Raw genomic sequence first — 25748 nt, 5'->3', positions numbered from 1 at the left:
GTCCAGTTGATTTTTCAAGCTTTGGATTCCTACCGGGGGCCTGGCTCACCGACCTCATTTCACTATAAATTGCTTCAAAGGTTCATACCTGCCAAAAAAAAAAAAAAATCTCACCTCCATGAAATCACTATTTTGGCTAGCATTTCTGTTCAGGTATAGAACTCTCAAACTTCACCTTCATCTCCTCAGGTCAGTCGAGTTTTCAGTAGGTCCACCCTGCACCTGGTGGGACGGTGCCTCCTTAGGTAAGAAAAAAAAAAAAAAACGTCTTCTGGGAGGAAACGCTCATGAGCGGAAGCATCCTTCTTGTTAAGCATATATGCTTTTTCAGGATCTCCAACGTGTCTTGTAATCCATGTCACCCTCATATAGGTTCCGCGTAGGAGAAAACCCGAACACAAGGACTAATAGGCTCGCCAGGCCTGGATTACGCCACCATGTCTCGGGCTGGCAGCGAGGACCTCACTGCCCCATTGTCTCCGTCTCTAGTCTCAGAGAGTGGCAGTCAACGGTCCCTCAGAGCATGGACCATTCCTAGGATGACAGCTGAGCTTAGGCGCAGAGGCGTACCCTTTCCGGCAACAGCCAGGAAGGCCAAGCTTTTCAGGCTCCTCTTTCCTCCCCCAGCGGCGGCTGAGGCTAGTACCCAGCAGGCCTCACTGGGCTCTATCGCCTCTTCTATTTCGCAGCTCCATACCTTGGTGTCTTCCCTGACGACCTCAATGTCAGAGGTCCAGAATCGGGTGGCCCTCCTCGAGACCCGCCCGCCCGTGTCTCCTCCAGTACCAGCATCCCAGGCAGTGACTAACCCTCTCGCAGGTACCACTGAGTGTACATCAGTGGTGTACCCCTCTCATCTGGTATCAGCTAGCATCAGGAAGGACATCTTAGAGGGCAAGGACGTCAATCTGGCTTCGCTTCTCATCTCCATTCATGAACTGGCAGAAAACAAGGCTTATACATGGGGGGACGTGTCGGTGGTCCTCAAGACCAAAGACCCCAGGCTGGACAGGAAGCTTTCTGTCACCGAATTTACACTGGCCTTCGGCATGATGAGGGACATCATCTGCTCAGTCTCCCCTGGCAGGAGGGAGGAGCTGGATCGCTACCTCCATGTGGTAGTAGATCTAGGTTATAAATACGGCGGGTTTTCATTTTACGACTACCACCACTCCTTTTCCGCCAAAGCGGCCGCCAGGCTCGTCCAGTTCCAGACGCCTACTGATTGGAGCGTCATGGATACAGAACTATTCTGACGCCACTTTGCGGGGCTACGGTCTCCTCTTTGTGCGATTGCCAATCGGCTACTCACACCGCGACTTGGTGCGCTAGCTCAGTGGCAGCCCCGCCCTCAGACGGTCCTTCTACCTCAGGTACCGCTCAGGGCTCACAGGCGCCGGCACGCCTGCCGCAGACGGATAAATTTGGGCGCCCGATCAAGACCATGGGGGGCGCAGCAATCTGCAACAATTTTAATAGCGGCTCATGCAATTTCAGTCAGTGCAGGCTGCTCCACATATGCACACAGTGTCATAGGGCTCATCCCAGGATCATGTGTGAGGTCAAACCGGTTAAGAAATTTTGACTAAGCCGGGTCAACGTCTCGTGGCTCAGCATCTACCTCACCGATCATCCTACCCCCTCACTATCTGTCTACCTTGTTTAGGGCTTCACTCAAGGCTTTCACACTGGACTTATTTCTCTCCCTCACCTCACGCACGAATGCCAGAACCTGCGGTCAGCAGCTATGGACGAACGAGCCGTTGACCAACTACTACAGTCAGAGTTAGACCGAGACTTCATCATAGGCCCTTTCACACAGCCCCCATTCAACACCTGGAGAGTCAGCCCTATTGGGCTTGTCAAGGGCAAGTTCTCTAATAAACTCAGATTGGTGTACGATTTGTCAGTGCCTCATTCCTCTTCTGTCCCCAGTCTTAATTCCCTTATCCCCTCAGAGGAGTTCTCCCTCAAGTATACATCTGTAGACACGGCCATCCAGGCCATTCTCAAAACAGGCACAGGAACCTGGCTCTCCAAGACCGACATCTCGGACGCCTTCAAGCTCCTTCCCATCCACCCATCTCTCTGGTGCTGGCATGGCATCAAGTGGAAGGAGCGGTACTATTTTGCCACCAAACTTACATTCGGGTCCAAGAGCAGCCCCTGGCTCTTCGATACTTTCGCTCAGACTCTCACGTGGATCTTGCTGCACGTAGCCCAGTGTCGGGGAGTCATACACTATCTGGATGACTTCCTGCTGATCGAGCCACCCGGCTCACCTCCAGGAGATCTGCATAAGTTGAGGGCGGTCTTCAGTAACCTCAACGTCCCCATTGCCGAGCACAAGGTGGACGGTCCGACGCAGACCATCACCTTTCTCGGGGTCAGCCTAGACACCAACACTATGCAGGCCAGCCTCCCCCTGGATAAACTGGCCCGCATCAGGACGGTCCTGAGGGACTTCACCCGTGCCAGAACTTGCACCAAAAGACAGCTACAGTCCCTACTCGGCATGCTGAATTTCGCCATGCACATCATCCCTCAGGGTCGCGCATTCGTGTCACGCCTATTAGTCTTACTGTCCCTCTCACAGGACCCGGAGCAAGTCCTCAGCCTGGATCCCGCGGCGATAGCAGACCTTGCTATGTGGGAGGAGTTCCTATCCTCTTGGAATGGCGTGTCCCTGTTCATTCCCTCTGTGTCTTCTCTTTCACCCCAGGTGGTGACCGACGCAGCGGCCTCCACAGGCTTTGCGGCTATTTTTGGCCATCTGTGGCTCGCAGCTCCCTGGCCTCCCCAGATACTGGCTATTCCTGGCTTCGCCGAGACGTCCTCCCTCTTTGAGTTGTACCCTATCATAGCTGCAGCTCACACATGGGGCCGCAGTTGGTCGGGGCAAACGGTGACCTTTTCTACAGATAATTTAGCCACTGCGGAGATCATTAATAAAGGCAGATCCTACTCTCTAGCAATTATGTCCTTCCTTCGCCGACTGGTCCAGCTTTCTTTATCATTTCAGTTCAATATCCATTGTTCCTTCATCCCCGGTAAATTCAATCAGGAAGCGGACGCCCTCTCCCGCTTTAACTTTGTTTCTTTTTTTGATCAGGTACCCGGAGCTGGACCAACATCAGCAGCTATCCCGGACTGGTCTCAGCTGACCCTGGATTAGCACCACACCTCCTAGCGGCGACCCAACTCATCGAGCACTCCCTCTCACGCAATACCCTCAGGGCCTATCAATCGGCCTGGAGGGCCTTTAATCGCTTCATGACGTGTCACAGCACAGAGACGTCCCGTGTCAAGCAAGTCCTAGGCTTCATTTCCCACTGCCACTCGGAGTTGGCGTTGTCCTTTAATACAATCCGGCTATATCTGGCCGGTGTACAACATTTCTCGTCCCTCCAGGACCCTACCGAACCTTCCTTATTTTCTTATCATGCCGTACGGGCTCTTATGCGCGGCATCCAGAAGCGCCAGCCAGTGGCCCGCACCAAACGGCTGCCTATTACAGGAGACGTTTTTAGAGATATGTCAGATATTCTGGCCACTTCACCTTTTGGTCTCCGCATAAGTATCGTCTTGCAAGCAGCCATACACCTGGCCTTCTACGGCTTCTTACGGCCAGGCGAGTTTACTTGTAACGGCCCCTCAGCACGCATGCTGTGCAAGCACCACCTGGTCCGATACGAAGATCATTATATTCTACACTTAGCAGTCTCCAAGACGCAGCAGCTTGGCTCGGGTACTGACATACATTTCTATAAGACCAACAACCGCTGGCGTCGCCATTCTCACCCGCTTGTTAAACCTTCTGGACGGTCAACCAGGGTCTGGCCCGCTTCTGCCATTTCACACTAAACCACTGAACGCTGCCCAGTTTATGGAACATGTCAGGATACTTCTGGGCATCCTTCACCTCAATCCTACTCACTACTCCGGACATTATTTCCGTATCGGAGCAGCTTCAACCGCCTCCCGCCAAGGGGTCCCGGACCATGTTATCAAGAAGTTGGGCAGATGGAAGTCCACCTGTTTCGCCCGTTACATACCCAACCCGCAAGTGGAGATGGCCCAGGCCTTTGTTAAACTCACCCAGTCTCAAACTTGAAACAATAAAATACAACCCCTACCTGAATGTTTTTGCCCCCTTATTTTGGTATACCGTACGTTAGACCAGGGCACACTTTCAGGTCTATTTCTGGGAAGGGAGTTTATGTTAACCTTGTTTGTCATCCTTATACGTATCGGTCAGAGGGCTCTAGACCATAAATAGAAAGGCCAGTATGGTGGCCTGGAATTATGGGAGGAGCCCGGCGGGGTATATAACTAGCCCGTTCGCCTGCCTTCCTCGTCGGTTCCGGTGCGCGATACCCACCCACCCATCCCCTTTTTAGGGCATTTCTCAGGCATTATACTCCTCATGAGAGTACTCATTTCACTCCATTTCATATTTATCTAATTTATACCCATTTCTCTATCTAGGGTATGCCCCCTTATTTTGGTATACCGTACGTTAGACCAGGGCACACTTTCAGGTCTATTTCTGGGAAGGGAGTTTATGTTAACCTTGTTTGTCATCCTTATACGTATCGGTCAGAGGGCTCTAGACCATAAATATATATATATATATATATATATATATATATGTGTGTGTGTGTGTGTGTGTGTGTGTGTACACAGTGCTTTGAAAGAGTATTTATACCCCTTGAAATGTTCCACATGTTGTCATGTTACAACCAAAAACATAAAAGTATTGTATTGGGATTTTATGTGATAGACACATAATTGTGAGCTGGAAGGAAAATGATAAATGGATTTCAATTTTTTTTATAAAAAAATATCTGAAAAGTGTAGTGTGCATTTGTATTTAGCCCCCTTTACTCTGATACCCCCAACTAAAAACCAGTGGAACCAACTGCCTTCGGAAGTCACCTAATTAGTAAATAGGGTCCACCTGTGTGTAATTAAATCTCAGTATAAATACAGATGTTCTGTGAAGCCCTCAGAGGTTTGTTAGAGAACCTTAGTGAACAAACAGCATCATGAAGGCCAAAGAACACACCAGACAGGTCAGGGGTAACGTTGAAGAGAAATTTAATGCAGGGTTAGGTTATAAAAAAAATCCCAAGATTTGAACATCTCACAGAGCACTGTTCAATCCATCATCCAAAAATGGAAAGAGTATGGCACAACTGCAAACCTACCAAGACATGGCCGTCTACCTAAACTGACAGGCCGGGCAAGGAGAGCATTAATCAGAGAAGCAGCCAAAAGGCCCATGGTAACTCTGGAGTTGCTGCAGAGATCCACGGCTCAGGTGGGAGAATCTGTTTATAGGACTATTAGTCATGCACTCCACAAATCTGGCCTTTATGGAAGAGTGGCAAGAAGAAAGCCATGGTTGAAAGAAAGCCATAAGAAGTCCCGATTTCAGCTTGCGAGAAGCCATGTGGGGAACACAGCAAACATATGGAAGAAGGTTCCATGGCCAGATGAGACCACAATTGAACTTTTTGACCTAAGAGCAAAACGTGTGTGTGGTGGGAAACTATCACTGCACATCATCCTGAAAACACCAATCCAGACCTAAATCCAATTGAGAATCTGTGGCAAGACTTGAAAATTGCTGTTCACAGATGCTCTCCATCCAATCTGACAGAGTTTGAGTTATTTTGCAAAAATCTCACTCTCCAGATGTGCAAATGTTCTACAAAGTATTGTCTCAGGGGGCTGAATAGAAATATTTATTTGTAAAAAATTTGGAAAACCATTTATCATTTTCCTTCTACTTCACAATTATGTGCCACTTTCTGTTGGTCTATCACATAAAATCCCTATAAAATACATTTAGGTTTTTGGTTGTAAAAAAAAAAATATATATATATATATATATATATATATATATATACATATACATACACATATCATATATATATACCCCAAATTTGCTCATCCATGTCTTTAGGGACCTTGCTTTGTGCACTGGTCCAAATCATTTGCTGGAGGGGGGATTATGATGTGGGGTTGTTTTTCAGGGGTTGGGTTTGGCCTCTTAGTTCCAGTTAAGGGAACTCTTAAGACGTCAGCATACCAAGACATTTTGGACAATTTCATGCTCCCAACTTTGTGGGAACAGTTTGGGGATGGCCCTTCCTGTTTCAACATGACTGCGCACAAGTGCACAAAGCAAGGTCCATAAAGATATGGATGAGCAAGGTTGGAGTGGAGGAACTTGACTAGCCTCAACCTGATAGAACATCTTTGGGATGAATTAGAGCAGAGACTGCGAGCCAGGTCTTTCCGTCCACATCAGTGCCTGACCTCACAAATGCGCTTCTGGAAGAGTGATCAAACATAGACACAATCCTAAACCATGTGCAAAGCCTTCCCACAACAGTTAAAGTTGTTATAGCTGTATAGCTGTACACATATATACATATTATATATATATATATATATATATATATATATATATATATATATATATATATAGACAAAAAATAGACAACGGTATCTTAGACTGAGCAGCCCATGCCCCAACAAGAGCTGGCTAATGTGACAGAGAGCTGGTGAGAACCATGCCATAAAATCTGCATTTATTTCACATATATCATGCACCAAGCTCTCACCAGCCTGTCTCTGTCTACCGCATGCCAAGTGGCCCAAATGGCTTACACCAGAGAGAGACCCACGGGTGAGAGACAGGTACATGACATATGCAATATAATTGCATATTTTATGCTGTGGTTCTCATGATCTGGAGCTCTCTGTCACATTAGCTCAGAAGTAGGTAACCTTAGAGAGGTGGAGATCTACCTAAACAACACTGGTGAAGTCAAAGATCACTGGGCACAGTATCCTATTGTTAGGCCCGGTGAATACCAGATCACCAGAGCGTGGTTCCGGAAAGGCATGTTCCATGTGTGTTTCTGCCACCAGTAATGAGAGGTTCAGAATAAGTTCAGAAATTAAGTTATGTGTAATAAAAAGGAATGACACATGGAAAAAGTATTGAACGCGCTAACTGAAATGTATTTAATACTTTGTACAAAATCATTTGTTGGTAATGACAGATTTAAGATGCCTCCTGTATAGTGATCATATCCCCCCCTCCCCCAATCTCCTCTACTCAAGAAAGGATAAATTCAGTGCCTCTAATCTTTCCTGAGCTGAGCTCATGCCTCTTATCAGCTTGGTTGCCCTTCTCTGCACTTTCTCCACTTCCCCGATATCCTTTTTATAAACTGGTGCCTAATACTGAACTGCACTATTAGAGACGATGTCTTAATAATGATTTGTACAGGGGTAAAATGATATCTCTCTCTCGGCAGTCCATACCTCTTTTAAGACCATAAAGGAGTTTGCTCACTTTGGAAACCATTGTGTGTTGTTATTAGGTCTCATGCACACTGGACTTTTTTGGACTTTTTGTACAGCAGCTTTTTTGGCTTCAGATGTTTTTTTCTACAGTCAATATACTCCCCATCATTTTATCCTATCTGCCCATGCACACATAATCTGTTATCAGCAGTTTTTGGCTGGGACTTTAAAAAAATTCCAAAACTAGTGGATCCTGAGAGCAGTTTTTCAGCTGTTTTCACACAGTCTAAGATCAAAAAATAACTACATAAATAATAGATAATAATAGATAAATCACAATAAACACTCAAAAACGTGTCTCACCAGGGTTTTTTTTACAATTTTGATCCATTGAAAAAAAAAAAATGCAAAAAAACTCTAAAAATGATAATAAACACTAAAACACTATATTGCAAAAAAAAAACGTTTAAAAGCTCACTACAAAGCTACTGCCATTTTTATAACATTATTTTAAAGTCGAGTGTGCCTAAGGCCTACCAGAAAACCCAGATCCTTTCCAACTATTGACTCCCCCTAGTATGTATTATGCGTGCATATTTTTAGCCTCCAAGTGTATAACTTTACATTTCTCAACATTAAAATATCATATCATTTCAATCATATAAATATGCCATCAGGTATGTGAAAGCCAGCTTCAGAAGAAGTAATGAAGTCCTGAAGGAAACAGTGACCATAATTGACCAAAGAGCAGAGTATGTTCACTTTCAATGTGACTTTTTATCTTTCAAAGTGAATGAGCTAAAACAAAGTGTAAACACTTTGTAAAGAATGTCCAATCTTGTCCAAGGCAAATGAAAGAAAAAATGATTTTTGCTTGCACGTGATTGGATAATTGACGTCATTACATCTTTCCCAGATTTACAAAGCTATGTGAAAATTCACTTTAAAAGGAGAACATTCACTTTAGAAACTGAAACATAAATTAGTAAATCAACCTTGCCTAGAGAAGTGGAGAAGTAAGGGTTGTGTGTAAAGTGTGTAAATCTTTTTTTGTGATAGTATCTGGAAATGGATGCATTTTCTAAAGAAGATTGTAGAGGCCTTTGTATTTGAGTAAGAATTATGTACTGTCATCAAACTCAATTCACAAAGCTTTAACACAAGGATGATGATCATTATTATCAATTTTGACTGTAATTTGCATTTGATTGAAAAGTATACATTACACTTTTTTATTTTTATAAGGATCCTTTAGCTTTGTAAATTGAACTTGTGGTCAAGTGAATTTCTCTGCTATGCAAATACTCAGTTCTAACAACTTAACACCTCCTGTGCTTAAGGCTAGGTGCACAAAATTGCATGCTTTCCTGAGATGCACAGAAATACTGCCTCATACTCATACGCAGAGAAGGTTTAGTCAGATTTTTTTTAACAAAACAATATACTGTAAGAGAAAAATACAATATGCAAGAACTATGCATTCAAAACAAAACTGATCATTCACTTTTTACCAGACAAGGCAATATGTAGGGTTCACCAAGCTTTTAAGAAAATATATTCTGTTCACAAGTTTGAAAGGGTGGGTGGTGGTCACCAGATAATAAATACAAAAGATTCCAAAATAAACATTTACTGTAGTATCAGTGCCAGTTAATGTCAGTGTGTTTAAGGTAGGGTAAAAAAAAAAAAGAGCAAAATGCGCACTTGTACTACGGGTACATACATACAACAACAGCAGTGAAATTTATTTTGGGTTGTTCTTTGGTGGTAGGTTATGGCAGTAACAAGAAATGTACAGCTATTTTACTATTTTGGGCCAGTTTTCCTATGATAATAAAAAAAATTAGTAGATATCAAAAACCATTTACCACCAGATGAAAGTCCAATTTGTCTTGAAGAAAAACAAGGTACAATCCACTTGCATGCACAAAGTAGTTGTGATTATATATACCTTTGATATGCGTTTTACTAATGCATGTCAAAATTGCAAAATTGTGCTGAGGCATTAAGATTTGTTTTACTCTTAGGTGTAAAGGGGTTAATCCCCTAGCAAAAATATGTCTCGCCCAGGTTTAATTAGTGCTAGAACAATAATGTTTCAATTATTGGTTATACATACTTACCTTAATTTTTTATTTTTATTATTTATGTATTTGCATGCTGTGCATAGTTTTTTTCCTCCTTATCCCAGCAGTGGTATTACAAACCTTAGTAATCATAGAGATAGCGCTTGCTGGACTATACTGTATGTCAACTTTGCACTGTACAGCAGTTGTAAATTGTTGCAGGCTTTATAATTATAATTTTACACTGTACTTGCTTCAGGACCCTATAATAAGCTAAGATCTATTCATTCGAAGGAAGAAAAAAAAAGTGCCAGGAGTAGGAGAAAACATCTCACATGACCAGCACCATGTAACAGCATTCTCCTCCTATCTGCACATGTTCTTTGCGGCTTTAGGCAGAGAACACTGCCAGAGGTTCCACATGCCTTTTTTTTTTTTAAATAAAACATAATTAACAGATGCAGTGTGAAATATTTTCAGCAATGTCCTTTGGTGTGCAGAGAACATAAAATGTGGGTCTTTATCAATAGGCCTCTATGTGTATTACTTACACATATGGATGAGCTTCAACACTCTTCTTGCTCTGCATTAGTGTAACAATAATATAGCAGTACCCATGAATAATCACAAAGACACAGTTAGAGTTATGTTCTGTTTTAAACTCATCTACAATGAACCATACAACCATCCTTTGTCATCTTTTTGGGTTATTATGGGACTTTCATCACACAATAGGACACAGGTGCACCATTTCAAGCGGTGACATTGATTTTGTGCCATTTGACACAATAATGGTGGGAACATCTGTAGCATAACCAGGACATTTAAATGAAACTTACAATAACAGCTATCCATTCTTTCTTGGCATCAAGCAATATTTCCAGAACAAGTTGTCAGCCAGCTGTGAAGGTATGGCATATATCTTTATTTCTATTTAAAACACACACAAAAAACCCTACTGCATCTCCAGGGTACTAAACCCACCCATCCATCAATGTAGGTAGATGAAAGCAGCAATGAAATAAAACTGCTCTTCGGTCTGTTGTATGTTATGGCAATCTGCAGAGACAAACATGTATTGGATGCCTTTGTATTGAACTCAAGCCTTACATTTTATTTCCACCTTTCTCTACATTATTGGTAGATTTTATATGGAAACAGCAGGCATTGAGATCATTCTTACTTAAATTTCCTTTGTGTAAATTCATTGGTGTATCTGAGTTAAAGTGGTATTACACCTAAAAACACACATTTTAAATATTGCAGTTTTTAGATGTGGTGGTTGCATTCTTTTTTTTTTCCTCTTTATTTTCATCTGGTGATCTGGCCAGACCAAGCTGTCTGGCCAAACTGACTTGGGCTTCTGATGAAGATTACAATTGGCCATTTCCTCACACAATGTGAAAGCATGGCCTTAAATAGTTACATAGTAGGTGAGGTTGAAAAAAGACAAGTCCATCAAATCCAACCTATGTGTGTGATTATAGGTCAGTATTACATTGTATATCCCTGTATGTTGCGGTCGTTCAGGTGCTTATCTAATAGCTTTTTGAAACTATCGATGCTCCCCCTTGGACCACCACCTGTGGAAGGGAATTCCACATCCTTGCTGCTCTTACAGTAAAGATCCCTCTACGTAGTTTAGTGTATAGATTGCATTCATATTTTTGCCAACCAAATGCATTATTTTATATTTTTCTACATTAAACCTCATTTGCCGTGTAGTTGCCCCCCCCCCCCATTAATTTGTTCAGATCTTTTTGCAAGGTTTCCACATCCTGCGGAAAAGTTATTGCCCTGCTTAGCTTAGTATCATCTACAAATTCAGAGATTGAACTGTTTACCCCATCCTTCCAGGTCGTTTATGAACAAAATAAATAGGATTGGTCTCATCACAGAACCCTGGGGGACCCCACTAAGTACCCACCTCTGATCATTCCAAGTACTTCCCATTTATCACCACCCTCTGAACTCCCCCTTGTAGCCAGTTTTCAATTCATGTACTCACCCTATGGTCCATGCCAACTGACCTTATACCCGTACAGTAAACATTTATGGGAAACTGTGTCAAATGCTTTTGTAAAATCCAGATACACTACATTTACAGGCATTCCTTTATCTAGATGAAAACTCACCTCCTCATAGAAGGTTAACAGATTGATTTGGCAAGAATGATTCTTCATGAATCCATGCTGATTACTGCTAATAATACTATTTTTGTTACTAAATTCTTGTATATAGTATAAAGTGGTGGTATGGAGGTGTGAATTGTTGAGTGACTACTCTTTCCACCTGTTATCTAGATGTGTAATTGTATCTGCGTATTATTTGTACAGCCCATATTTTTTAATTTGTCTTCTATGTCATAAACTTTGTTATATCTTTTACATTTTTTGAGCATTGTAAAGTTACTTTTTTGCCTGGTACCCTTAAAATCCCACCAACAACCCCCCCCCCCCCCCCCCTGTTTACAGTCTTGTATATAGTACCTTATCATCCCCTCCAAGAGCTTGCATACTATTGATGTTAGGCTAACTGGTCTATAATTCCCAGGGATGTATTTTCGGCCCTTTTTAAATATTGGTGCTACATTGGGTTTTCTCCAATCACCTGGTACCATTCCAGTCAGTAGACTGTCAGTAAAAATGAGGAACATTGGTCTAGCAATTACTTGAGTTCCCTAAGTACTTGAGTTCCCTAAGTACCCCCGGATGCAAACCATCTGGTCCCGGTGATTTATTAATGTTACGTTTTCCAAGTATAATTTTAATTCTGTCCTCTGTTGACCATGTTCTATCTTATCTGCTGTAATTGCACCCTTACATTTCTTGTTGCATTCTTTATAAAAGTCTGAACGCTGATGATGCCTTCTAACAAGGTTCGTAGTTTAGGGAAGTTGGCTCTTTTAAAATTCAGTGTTTTTGTATTCCCCTTATGTTTCCTATTTGTGTGATTTATACTGAAGCCAATTGACCTGTGATCGCTGTTTCCTAAATTGCCCCGTATTTCCACATCTGTGATGAGGTCTGTATTGTTGGTAATCAGTATATTCAGTAACACTTAATTTCTACCATCTGAACCATGAAATTGTCCTGCAAGACATTTTGGAACTGGCGAGCCTTAGACGAATGTGCGGCTCCTTCCGCCCAGTCTATGTCTGGATAATTAAAATCCCCCATTATTAAAATCCCCCCTTGTGTTATCACTGTCAGGAAATCGATCTGAGAAACGCGAGGCCGCCATTAACCAGGGTGTACACATACAAATATATAGTGACTGCAACAAGGCTAAAGAAGATCACAGCACTGAGAAGTAGCAATGGTGCAAAAATGTGAAAGCTAGTATTTTATTTAAAGGAGAAGCATCAAATAAAAAAACACATACATGCTCACCTGTATTGGTGTGATGCTGCAGCTGTCCCACATTGAATTCTGGAGAGCTGTCCCAGCACTCACTGGAGGGCAGGCGCGGCTGGCTTTAGCTGTCAGCCATGCACTGAGAGCTGAAGCCAGCTGTCAATCAGGCAGCTGGGTGGATCCCAACAATATGGTCAGGATCCTTTCAGAGCCTTGAGTGGCTCCTGTGACATCAGCTGACTCCGGGCATTAGCCCTTATAGGTGGACGCTGGGTCAGGAACACAAAAGTGAATTTCCTCTGAACCACAAGATAAGTATGACTTAAAAAAGCTTAAGCCATAGGTCTCTTTTAAGAAAAAAAGCTCACTTTTAAGGCACCCAGTACATTAGCAAACTATATTCATCCAGCTATGGTTTAAATCTACTTTCAGGTTAAAGGATAAGTTAACCTTTTCATAAAAGTTAATAAATGTACTTTTGTTTCCAGTTAAAAAAATGTATGTTTATTGCTTTCTAGGGAGCCTGCAGAGCACTGCAGTCAGCAATGCATGGATGCAATTCAGGGCTCCTGTAGACTCTCAAGATAGCTGTCTATCCGTACCTCATACAGTGACCTCGAAGTTCACTGAGAACTACAAGCCATTGGCCAAAGTGGCTGACAGTAGTTGTAGTTCATTCATTCACAGGGAACTGCAAAGCCCTATATGTCCATACCATTAGTGACAGGGGATGGGGAGAGATCTGCAGAATTGGTTGAAGGAGCTGGAACATGTTTCATTTTCCACCCTAAATACAAGTGGCACATGTAACATGTTCCAAAGGGTTAACTTATCCTTTAACCTCCCTGGCGGTATTCCCAAGTCTGGCTTGGGGTGAGATTTAATTACCATAAGCGGTATTCCCGAGCCAGACTCGGGATCACATCGCTGGATACATGGAGGGGGTTACTACCTTGTCCCCTGGATCCAGCGATGTCTCCCCACTGTGATCAGCGAGCCGCCGTGTCTCGCTCGATCTGTGACAGCGCAGAGCTCCGTTCCCTGCAAGCGTTGCGACGCACGGGGACGGAGTTGAGCGCCAAATTCAAAAAGTAAAAAACACAGTATAGATACAGTATACTGTAATCTTACAGATTACAGTACTGTATCAAATAATTACACATCCCCTTTGTCCCTAGTGGTTTCTCCAGTGTCCTGCATGCAGTTTTATATTATAAATACTGTTCTTTATGCCAGGAAACTGGAGATTGTCCATAGCAACCAAAAAATGTCTGTTTACATCAAAAGTGGTTATAGATAATAAATTAGAATCACTCGCAGAATTGAGGGATAGTAATCGTGGGGAAATTTGTCATCAAACACTAAAAGTAATGACAGCGACAATTCTGCAACTCAGCATATTTCAGTGTTTTTGATTTGATTACATTATTGAATCATTATTGTTATTATTATTATTATTATTATTATTATATTATTATTTGTTATAATTATATATAGTTATTATATATATATATATATATATATATATATATATATATATATATATATATATATATATATATATATATATATATATATATATATATATATATATATATATATATATATATTATAATTTATGATTTCATATTTCAAATTTGATCATACCTGGGATGTCTATGTCTATTAGACTCTTGTTTGGATGTATTTAAGTGAATTAATTCTAAGAATTACAGGCTTACAATATAAAACGCCAAATTTCCATGCAAAATAATGGTACTGCTTTCAGCACCTAAAATCTAGTATTTACTTATCACATGTATATATTCTTCCGCTCATTGGAATCCTCCCCCCTCCGGCGCCACAATTGGCACCTTTCAGGGGGGAGGGGGGTGCAGGTACCTGTACAGTACAGGTATCTGCACCCACTTCCGGGATGGCTCTCTGCGGAAAGGGGCATAGATTACGCCCCTTTCCGAAAGTCCCCCGCTGCCTGCTGGGAAACACAAAGATCCCAGAGGCAGCGGGTCCATTCTTATTGCGCAGCGCGACTCGCGCATGCGCAGTAGGGAACCGGGAAATGAAGCCGAAAGGCTCCACTTCCTGATTCCCATACCCAAGATGGCGGCGGCAGCACCCGGGAGACGATCGAGAGATCGGCTTCGGGTGCCGATATCGCAGGCGCGCTGGACAGGTAAGTGTCACTATTTTAAAAGTCAGCAGCTGCAGTATTTGTAGCTGCTGGCTTTTAAAAAAAAGAAAAAAAAACGCGGACTCCCGGCGGACTCCCTCTTTAATTTCTTTGTACATGGACAAACTTACAAAATCTACAGTGGATCAAATAATTATTTTTCCCACTGTATATATACACACACACAGTATTCATATATACAGGTTTGAGTGTGATTTTCATGGTGCCATATACCCAGAGATACTACACAAAATTTATCAAAGACAGTGTCCTCAAACTGGCAGATAATCATGTAATTCTGATCACATTGCTCGGGATACTAGATAGAATTTAATAAAAAATTAGACTTCCAAATCCAGGGCTATTGATAATCAATTTTCTATTTCAATTTCAATATACAATTTGTTTATTCATGCTTGCACCGCTTTAAAGCACGCATTGTGCTGAATAGGAAATATTCAAACCCTCTAAAAGGTATGTTGCCTATGACCTACATTCTATAACTAATACTGAAGTGTTTGCACTGACCTTGCATATTGTCTTGTTCTGAAAATATCCAATTAGGAATTTATGCTAAATAGTTATTAATAAACTTTGTGTTAAAAAAAAAAAAAGAAACCAAGTGATTATCACAGCAGGAGAAGCTAAAAATTGAGGTGGCATACTAGGGATTGATATTTTCAAAGACACAATGAATTTCCCTTCTAATAATTACTTAAATGAGTAATAAACTTAAAACCAAAAAATGGATATAGTGCAGCTTACCAATTCTTAAATGTTGTGGCTGCATTATTTTCCTTCTTCTTTTTTTAGACATTTTATTTAAAAAAGTTTTTATTTTGTATTCAAACATATACAAACATGCTTAACATCAGGTTGACGATGTATATATTTCAACAACCAATACATGTAGTTAGTCTTCAAGACTTAGCTAAATATAACTGTACTACAAAGAAAGGAAGACTGAGTTGGTTGGGATAGTGCCCCGTCTATGTGTAGACTTGTTTAAGGAACTTAAAGCAATTACAACTTCTTAATTGAAAGGTGGGTTGTGCAGCTGAAGAAAACGCCCTTATGGCTGTACAATGGTAGAGATAGGAAGGGCCAGGAGAGTTCCTTTTATGCACCCAGCACCCTCAAGGGGATCAGACTGTGCTGGGTGGGGGTCTCGACCCTGGAACCCCACCACATGACCTAGGATTAGCATAAAACGGTTCTTGAGTTCCTACAAGCATCCGGAACTCAGAGTTGGTGATTCATATGTGTTCCACTGTCTCCCGTTTAAACATAGATAAATGAGGTAAGAGAATAGATAGAGTAGAGAGAGTAAGGAATAAAGGAGGGGGAAGGAGAGAAGGAGATGCTGCTTGGTGTTGTCTATTATCAATGATTTTGAAGTTGAGGTTTTAAAGCCTCAGTATGGCCTACTGACAGGGAGGAGGGAGATACCCATGTACCTGGCCCACGGTTCCCATGTGGCTTCAAATTTAGTGCGGTTGTCTGACAGTATACTAGATAATTTTTCTTGGGACATAATTCATGATGTCTTCCTCTGGGTGGTTTTGATGGAAATGTTTGGTTGTTTCCAAGCTTTGGCTATTGTTTTAGCACCCACTAGTATGAAGTGGATTAGCTCCCTAGTTTGTGCAGGGGTTTTTGGGATCTGTTCATTGAGAAGGGCTATTGTTGGAGATCTAGGCGACCCACCAACCTGTCTATAATGTTAAAGATTTTTCTCCAGAAGGGGCATATCCTGGGGCACTCACACCGGATGTGGGTCATTGTGCCTGTAAATTGACATCCTCTGAAAGACAGCGGATGGGCAGAGGCATACATGGACGCTAATCTGAAGGGGGTATAATTCCAGCTAGAAATAACTTTTATACTTGCCTCTGTGAGTGATGTGTTCAAGATACCCTTAAAGGATTTAAAGCAAGCAGATTGCCAGTCCTCCAGATCCCAACTGAATTGTAGCTCCTCTTTCCACTTTATCATAAAAGATTTAGAGGCTGGGAGTACCACTGATGAATAAATGATCGATATTCCTCCCCTCTGCTCCAGGCCCTGTCCACACCATAGTTCATATGCTGTGTATCTAGGCGGGAGTGTTTTTTCCAACCATATAGAGTGTAGAAAGTGTGAGATTTTTTGGAATCTGAAGTGTTCTGTTGTGGGTAGCTCCAGCTTATTAATGCAATGCTTGAAGGAGAGATACCTGCAGAAGAGAAAAATGCCAATTCGGTACAGTCCTTTGTCCAGCCACCATTTGAATTCCATAAAGTTCTGGCCTGGAGGGAAGTCGGGGTTGTTGAATAAATGGCACAGTGGTTTTCTGACAGAGGTTAGGGCTTTAGACTTGTGTAGCTTGTCCCAGAGCGCTGGGGAGTGAGAAAGGGTCGTGTCATTATCGTCGGACGGGATTTTAGGGGAGACCACATTAAAAAGTCTATAGTGTGGTGGGGTACTGCTTGTCTTTCAATTTGGATCCAATCTGGTTTCTCGTATCTCAATTATATGATTGACATTTGAGCTAGTCTAGCTGCGAAATAGTATTGAAGTAAATTAGGCAGCCCAAATGCCCCCTTTTTTCTATGGCTATACATGGAACCTTGTGGTATCCTAAAGTCTCCCTTGCTCCAAGTGAATTGTAGGATCTTGGTTTGAAAGGATTTAATGTGGCCCCTGTTAATGGATGGGGAGGGAGTGAAAAAAGTATAGGAGTTTGGGGAGAAGAGTCATCTTTATAGAATGTATCCTTCCTATCCAGGAGAGGTTATGGCTAGCCCATACTTTGAGTTCTGTTTCCAGTTTCTGGAACATAGTGAACATAGGGGGATGATTGTTATTATAGAGAGATTATATCTTGGGCATTAAGTTGATTCCAAGGTATTTAATAGACTTAATAGACCATTCGAAGGGGAAGGATTTTTGGAGCAGGGATACCGTTTGAGGCTGGAGCGATATATTCATGGCTAGAGACTTGGAGTAATTCACTTGAAGCCCTGAGATGCTTGAAAATTCCTCCAAGGTCTGGCGTAAATTTGGTAAAGATGTGATGGGTGAGGTGAGGAATAGGAGTATGCCATCTGCATAGCGTCTGCACTTGTGAGTTTATGTTACTCCTTTTATGTTTGGTTTCTCCCTAATCGAGATGGCGAGGGTTTCAATTGTTAAGGCAATGATTAGCGGGGATAGTGACAGCCTTGCCTGGTGCCTTTTGTAATATGGATGAGGTTCGAGTAGTGTCCCTGGAGACGTGTTCTCGCTTGGGGTTTAGAATAGAGTGATCTGATTAGCCCCATGAATCTATCTCCAAAACCCCACCTCTCCAGCAGAGTGAAGATGTAGGGCCTGGATATGGAATCAAAGGCTTTTTTTAAGTCTAAGGAGAGTAAAATGCCTGCTTTTTGGGGTTCCTCCTCCCAGTTATATTGGAGAATAGATATTATGGCAATCGCCCTCCTAATTTGGTCTGGGCCTTGTCTGCCAGGAATAAATCCTACTTGGTATATATTTAGTTATGAAGGAAGCAAATCGATTGGCTAGGATTTTGGTTAGTATCTTAAGATCACAGTTGATAAGGGAGATTGGGCGATAGTTGTTAACTTCTTCTGGGTTTTTATCCGGTTTGGGGATCACCGCAATGAATACGGAGTTGAGCTGTAAATCTAGTGGGTCTTCTCGGGTCTTGGTGTTGAAAAAATGGGCTAAGTGCTAAGCTAAGATGTTAGCAAAGGATTTATAATAAGGGTTAGACAGTCGGACCCAGAGAAGATCCACTTTTTAGTTCCTTGATAAGGCCTAGAAGTTCCTCTTACGTGAAGGGAGCTTATAATGAATTTTTATGATCCTGGGACAAAAGTGGGATGGGTAACGTATCTAAAAAAGTTTTGATGGCCTCCGTGTTTTTTGTTGGGGGTGGCTGTGTAAAGTTTTGTGTAGAAGGTCTGAAAAGCATCTAGAATTTTCGCCAGATTAGCTGTGAGGCCATGTTCGGGGATTCTGATTTGAGGCATTATATTTAGTTGTATTCTGGGGGACAATTTGGCTGCCAACATGAAGCCAATCTTATCCTTCTGTGAGTAATATTTGTTTTTACTCCATCATATGCTTCTTTCTGTGCTGTGAGGGCTAGATTAAGTTCCAGTTTGATTTTGTCTATTTGTGGTATATTAGTATTCAAGGTTTCTTTTTGTGTCGAGATCTTAATGAGGCATACTCCCTTTCCAGTCTCTCAACTTCAGCGGTTCTTTTCCTTTTTATTTGAGTGGACATTTGAATGATTTCCCCCCAATGAAAGCTTTGTGAGATGCCCGTACAGTTTCCATTGAGGTGTCTCCTGTCGTGTTAAATTTGAAGTATTCTGTCAGTGAATTTTCAAGCATGGTGACTCTATTTGGGTCCGCTAGAAGGGATTCATTCAGTCTCCAGGGTTTTAGTCCTGACTTTGGGGTTGTAATGCCGTGTACACACGGTCGGACTTTCCAGGAAAAAGTCAGACGGAATCATTTCATCGGATAGTGTGTGAGATTCATCTGACTTTTTTTTCAAAAATTCTGACAGACCTAGAAATAGAACATGTTTTAAATCTTTGAGACTGAATCAATTCCTATCGGAAAAACCGTTCGACTGTATGCTATTAAGACAGACCAAAAACTACGCAAGAGTAGCTATTGGCTACTGGCTATTGACTTCCTTTTTCTAGTCCAGTCGTACGTCACTGCATTCTAAATGATCAGACTTTGGTGAGATCATGTGTAGGCAAGTCCATTTTAGTGGAACGCCATCGGAACTCCATCGGAAAAACCGTCAGTTTTGTTCTGATGGAAAAATGGTCGTGTGTATGCCGCATTATTCGTAGGGACATGCTTACTAATGCATGATCTGAGAGGATTGTGTCTCTGATTCAGGATTGGGTGACTGCAGGTATCAATTGTGTGTGTATTAGAATGTGGTCTATTCTGGCAAATGTGTTGTGAGGGGCTGAATAGTGTGAGTAGTCTCTGGTGGTGTGATTCAGTTCTTGCCATACATCGGTCAGTCCCTGAGTATGAATGAGTTTAGCTATTTTGTGGCTAGCCTTGAGGAGGAATGTTAATGTTTGTCCCTGGGGCTTTGACCTGTCTAAGCCTTGATCAAAGGTGACGTTGGAGTCACCCCCAAAGATAACTGTTACCTTGGGTATAGAGTTAAGGATGTGGAATAAGTGGGCAAATAATATTGCTTATCCTTTGTTAGGGGCATAATAAGACACTAGGGAGTACATTTGCCCCACAATTGTGCCTTTGACAAGTATGAACCTGCCTTCCGTGTCTTTATAATCAGAGGTCCAGTTAAATTTGCATGGTTTAGAGAACATGATGGCCACTCCTTTGGTTTTATCTTCTGTGTTAGCGAGATAGAATTTAGGATACTGCCCGTGGGTGAACTTAGGACTGTACCAAACCGGGAAGTGTGTCTCCTGTGTCATAATAACTTCTAGTTTGAGGGATTTATATAAGTTGAAAATGTTCTTGCGTTTCAAGGGGGAGTTCAAGGATTGCACATTGTGAGAGGCAACTCTGAGAGTGTTTGGTGTGAAGTAGCCATGGAGCAGAGGGGAGGGCCATGGATACATTCACACACTTACCGTGGGAAGTCTTCTTTTGTATTCGGTAATACCTGTGAAAACCTCTTTGGGCCTTTTTGAGTGCTGTTTGTTCAAAAGTGGGGGTATCTGCTATAGATACGGTAGTTAGTTGTGTCATGATAGACAAGACAAGGGGATAAGCATGAAGTGGGAAAGAAGAAAGAAAAGAAGGTCTTCTCCCTGACTTTCTTATTTTTTAGGCTTTTTTCCTTTATTTTCATTTGGCAATCTGTCCAGTAAAACACTCCCTGTCTTAGACTACAACGTCACCCTTATATAACAGCACCGTCTTGAGAGGATGCTTTTGATGGACTAGCAGCTTTAAATGGATGTTACATACAGTATAACATTTTAAGTAAAAAAAATAAAAATAAAGCCTGTCTCCAGCTAACACTTTTTAAGCATTTACAGAAACATTTTTTTTTTCTTTTGTGATAAAGGTTTTACAAAAAGAATAAAAGCTAAGCTTTAGATGACACGATCCATTTGTCTTCACTCCAAAACAGAGCTTTCCTACTGTCACATGAACACTGAGTGCCTGAGAGACTTCTACACAGCTGAGGGACCACAGTCCACACAATAGTATTACCTGCTTCAGGACTTCCCCCTCTAACATGTTTCACCCAATAGGGCATAATCTATGATAAAGCCCTAATGGGTGAAAAACATTAAAGGAAGCAATCCTGGAGCAGGGACTGCTATTGTGCAGACTATAGTTGCTCTATCGAATGAATCTGGACTATAGTGACAACATCAGTGTGTGACAGTCTCTCATACCTACATTGTAGGCACCCCTGTAAGTGTTAACTGGTTTGTCTCAACCCTCTAACGTTCACTTCATCTGGGCAGCTTGATCTGTTAAAATGTCACTAAACCCACATCATAAAAAAAAACTATCAATAAATGGTGTATTATATGCTGTTCATACTCACTCGTTTTCTGTATTCTGCAAAAAAAAAAAACTGGTTGACCCTACTGCTCTCTATCTCCATTTTCTGTCCATTTCCTCCCCATCATATTTGAGCAGCCCATGTTACTATGGTGGTAAATGACAGCCTACTCCCTCCCTCCTCCTCCATGTCCACTAACCAGCTAAACACAATGGGGGAAGGATATTGCATGTAGATTAATATATGTTTCACCTCCCTCTTATTCTAAGAGACAGGCTGGCAAAAATGTACCATGTTATTGCCAAAAAATAATAAAGATTTAATTTCAAATATATATTTGTATGACAATTTAACCACTTCAATACCAGGCACTTTCCCGCCTTCCTGCCCAGGACAATTTTCAGCTTCCAGTGCTGTCGCACTTTGAATGACAATTGCGCGGTCATGCACCACTGTACCCAACCTACATATAATTTTCTTCCCACAAATACAGCTTTCTTTTGGTGGCATTTGATCACCTCTGGGGTTTTTATTTTTTTGCTAAACAAACTAAAAATGACCATTTATGTTATTTGTTTTCTCCTTCACTGATGGGCACCTATGAGGCAGCACTAATGGACACTGATGAGTTGACCCTGATAATGGCACTGATGAGGAGACACTGATAAGGTGGCAGTGATGAGGAGACACTGATATGTAGAATTAATGGGCACTGATTAGCGGCACTAATATGCAGCACTGATGGGCACCGATAGGTTACACTGATGTGCCGCACTGATGGACACTGATAGGCAGCACTGATGGGCACTGATAGGTAGCATTGATGGCCACTGACAGGTGGCATTGATGGGCACTGAAAGGCAGCACTGATGGGCACTGGCCAGCAGCACGGATGGGCACTAACCAGTGGCACTGATTGGCACTGATAGGCAGCACTGATTGGCAATGACAGGTGGCATTGATGGACACTAATAGATGGCACTGATGGGCAGCACTGATTGGGCAGGTACTGACAGATGTTAATGCTGGGCACTGATTGGCACTGTGATGGACACTGATTGGCACTATGGTGGGCACTGATTTGCACTGTGGTGGGCACTGATTGACATTTTATTGGGCACTTACAGGAGTTAATGATGGGGCACTGACTGGCAGCTGCTGGGCACTGATTGGCAGCTGATGGGTACATTTGATGGGGGCTGTTCTGATAATCAATGTGTTGATTACAAGCACAGACCCAGCTCTGAGAGGGAGAGCTGCCGATCATCTCTCCCTGTCAGTGCGAACCTGAAGAATGCCGGTTACCGGTGTCCTGTCACGTTGTGTTCCCCATTGGATAGTGTCCGCTGTGTACTGCGCATGTGTACACTGCGCATGTGTACACAGCACGCAGATTCCGAAAATAGTCGAATATGAATGGCGCCTGCGCCGTGAGTCCAGGTTCTAGCCTCACCATCCAAGTGGACATAGAGTTAGAATAAAAAGAGCCAAGCGCAGTGAGGCCGTGCCCGAAGCGTGGCGAGCGAAGCATGGCGAGCAAAGTGGGCCTGCGAGGGGCCCTCCAATATTTGCTGCCCTATGTCCACTTGGATGGTGGGGCTAGCATCTCCACTCATGGCGCAGACACCGTTCATCTTTGGAGATTTTCTGAATCTCCTTCTGCTCCGTGCTGCTCCTGTGCAGTATCCGATGGCCGGACGCTATATGGCAGAACACCGGCACTTTCTGGTTCACGCGATGATTAGCTGTGATTGGTCACAGCTGATCACATGGTCAGGAGCCTCCATCAGAAGATCCTTACCATGATCGGCCCATAGGCCCGCGCTGGCATGTTATCCTAATGGACATCATATGATGCCCAGTCAGGATAACATAACAACGTCATTCTGCTATAGGCCGAGCGGGTACTAGTTAAAACAGTTTATTGATATTAACCACTTCCAGACCGGCACAAGACATCGTTGTTATGGCAACATCTAGCTGCCTTAACCCCAGTATCCTTTTCTTCAGAGAGAAGTCCGGTTTCAGATAAAAGTGGTCTCTGCGACTGAAGCACAGCGAGATCTCTTTTATCGGTGGCGAGAGAAGGGCCCCTCCCACTACGCTCCAGTGCACTCCTCCGCTTACTGGAGGCAATCGCATCCTCTCCCCCATGTGGTATGGAGCTGAGGGAGGGGAAGATGGCCCCCACCCAGTTCCATACCATTGCAGGGCAGAAGCGACATCAAAGCGTCACTTCCGCCCATAGCTCTTAAAGGGACTTTTTTTCCCCCCAAATTAAATTTTTTTTCTTTATTGTATTTTAGTGTAAATATGAGATCTGATGTCTTTTTGACCCCAGATCTTATATTTAAGAGGTCCTGTCATTTTGTTTTCTATTACAAGGGATGCTTACATTCCTTGTAATATGAATAAAAGTGACAATTTTTTTTTTTTGAAAAGAACAGTGTAAAAATAAAAAATAAAAAGTAGAGTACATAAGAAAAAACATTTTTTTAACGCACCCATCCTGCCTAGCTTGCATGCAGAAGCATACGTGAGTAGCTCCAGCATATGAAAATGGTGTTCAAACCACACATGTGAGGTATCACCACGATCATTAGAGCCCTAGACCTCCTCTGTAACTCAAAACATGCAACCTGTAGAAATTTTTAAACATCGCTTATGGAGATTTTTAAGTCTGTCGCCATTCCACAAGCGAGCGCAATTTTGAAGCATGACTTGTTGGGTATCAAATTACTCGGCATTAAAATCATCTTTCACAATATAAAAAAAATCAATGGACCAGCATGATACCTTGGGGGCAGTTTCTATATTTCCTTATTACAGGCTTGCTTAAATTACTTATTGAGCTTTAGTTAAAGCGTATGAAAACCTAAAATCAAAAATGTAATACATTGCAATTTACTGGTCTTTAGATATAATGTCTGCATTAATTTTTCTCAGACTTTTTTCTTCCTTTTTAATCTGGTAATCCTGTGAATAACACACTTTCTGTCCCTTGAAATGGATATACTAATTTCTTCACTGTATCTTTGAAAGAAGCTATAGTTGTCATGTATTACATGGTGGACTGATGGGGCTAGTAGTCTACTCTACACAAGAAAGATAAGGATGTTTGTGCTCCCTTTTCAGCTCTCAGGAAGTGACAAGGACACTACTAGATTAACAGGTAGTTTATGTACTTGCTGAAAATGTTCTTGGCTACAATAAATAAATAAATAAATGCAGCCACCGCATCTTAGGACTGGTAACATGCAGTATATACATTTTTGTTTTTTTGGTTTAGATATGCTTTAAGTGTTTTGCTGTCCATATAAAAAAAAAATATATATATATATATATATTAATTTATACATTTCAATCTCTAATGTAAGTATTATATATCAAACAGGAGCATTGTATTGCTGTTAACAAAATTATCATCAGACACTTTAGATCTCAATTCATTAGGCTCATCATCGTACTGTTGTGGGACATCGGGTTTCAGCACATTGATTCAGACAGGACATCCCAGGCCAGTGGTTGTACAATGGAAGGGCTCTAGTGGTAGACCTTTTCATGAACCCTAGTAATCAATGCCGTGTCTCATTTCATTGCTACTTGGACTACAGCTGGAATCGGTTCTGCTGCTTAAACACAGACACCTGGTTGCCTGAGGCATGCATTTTTCCATTAGCTCATAAAAGCATTTGAGGCAGTATATCGAATTTATATACAGATTCTAATCTACCAGCGCTTGGAACACAGCTTCATATTTTTAGAGACTTTCAGAATGAAGTGATAATGTTGAGTATAATCTATGATGTGTACTGAATGGCCACTGTATTTAAAGAGCAAATCCATTTAGAAATTGAGTTATGTCGATCTGATATGGTGTCACTTATCAACAAATTATAAACACAGTATAAAACAGCCAGTATAAACTAAAAAAAAAAATATGCATTTGTAAGGACTTTTAGCTTGACACTGAGATATGAGGAAAAGTAAAATACAACCGGTGTCCTGCTCTACTAAAAAGAAGGCACACGTGTTCCAAACAAATTTCCCCATGCACATATATTGGTATAAATAATGTAAAAACATAGAAATACTGTATGATAAAAAAATAAAAATAAAATCTAAATTTAAATAGCATTGGGAAAGGGTAAAACTCCTTTCTGGTATTTACTGCTATCTGGATCTCCATTACACAGAGGGATTTATTTTCATTTCGGTCCTGCTGAAAATGGTTTCACCAGACAGGAAATGTGGAAAAGACTGCAACAATGACAGATAGAAATAAAAGTCTAACAAGGGTTCTAGCCTTCT

General features: G+C 41.9%; 1 protein-coding gene across 1 annotated transcript in view; it reads left to right on the top strand.

Moving 5' to 3' along the window:
- ROBO1 (roundabout guidance receptor 1) overlaps positions 1 to 25748 on the top strand; it is a 1605434-nt gene that overhangs the window by 47681 nt on the left and 1532005 nt on the right. The gene's annotated exons all lie outside the window — the stretch shown is intronic.

The sequence above is a fragment of the Lithobates pipiens genome, unplaced genomic scaffold (genome assembly GCF_037356315.1).
Source record: "Lithobates pipiens isolate NorthernLeopardFrog02 unplaced genomic scaffold, aLitPip1_a1.2 Scaffold_16, whole genome shotgun sequence".
Classification (NCBI taxonomy): Eukaryota; Metazoa; Chordata; class Amphibia; order Anura; family Ranidae; genus Lithobates; species Lithobates pipiens.
Note: the sequence above shows the minus strand (reverse complement) of the source record. Positions and strands in the feature narration are given on the sequence as shown.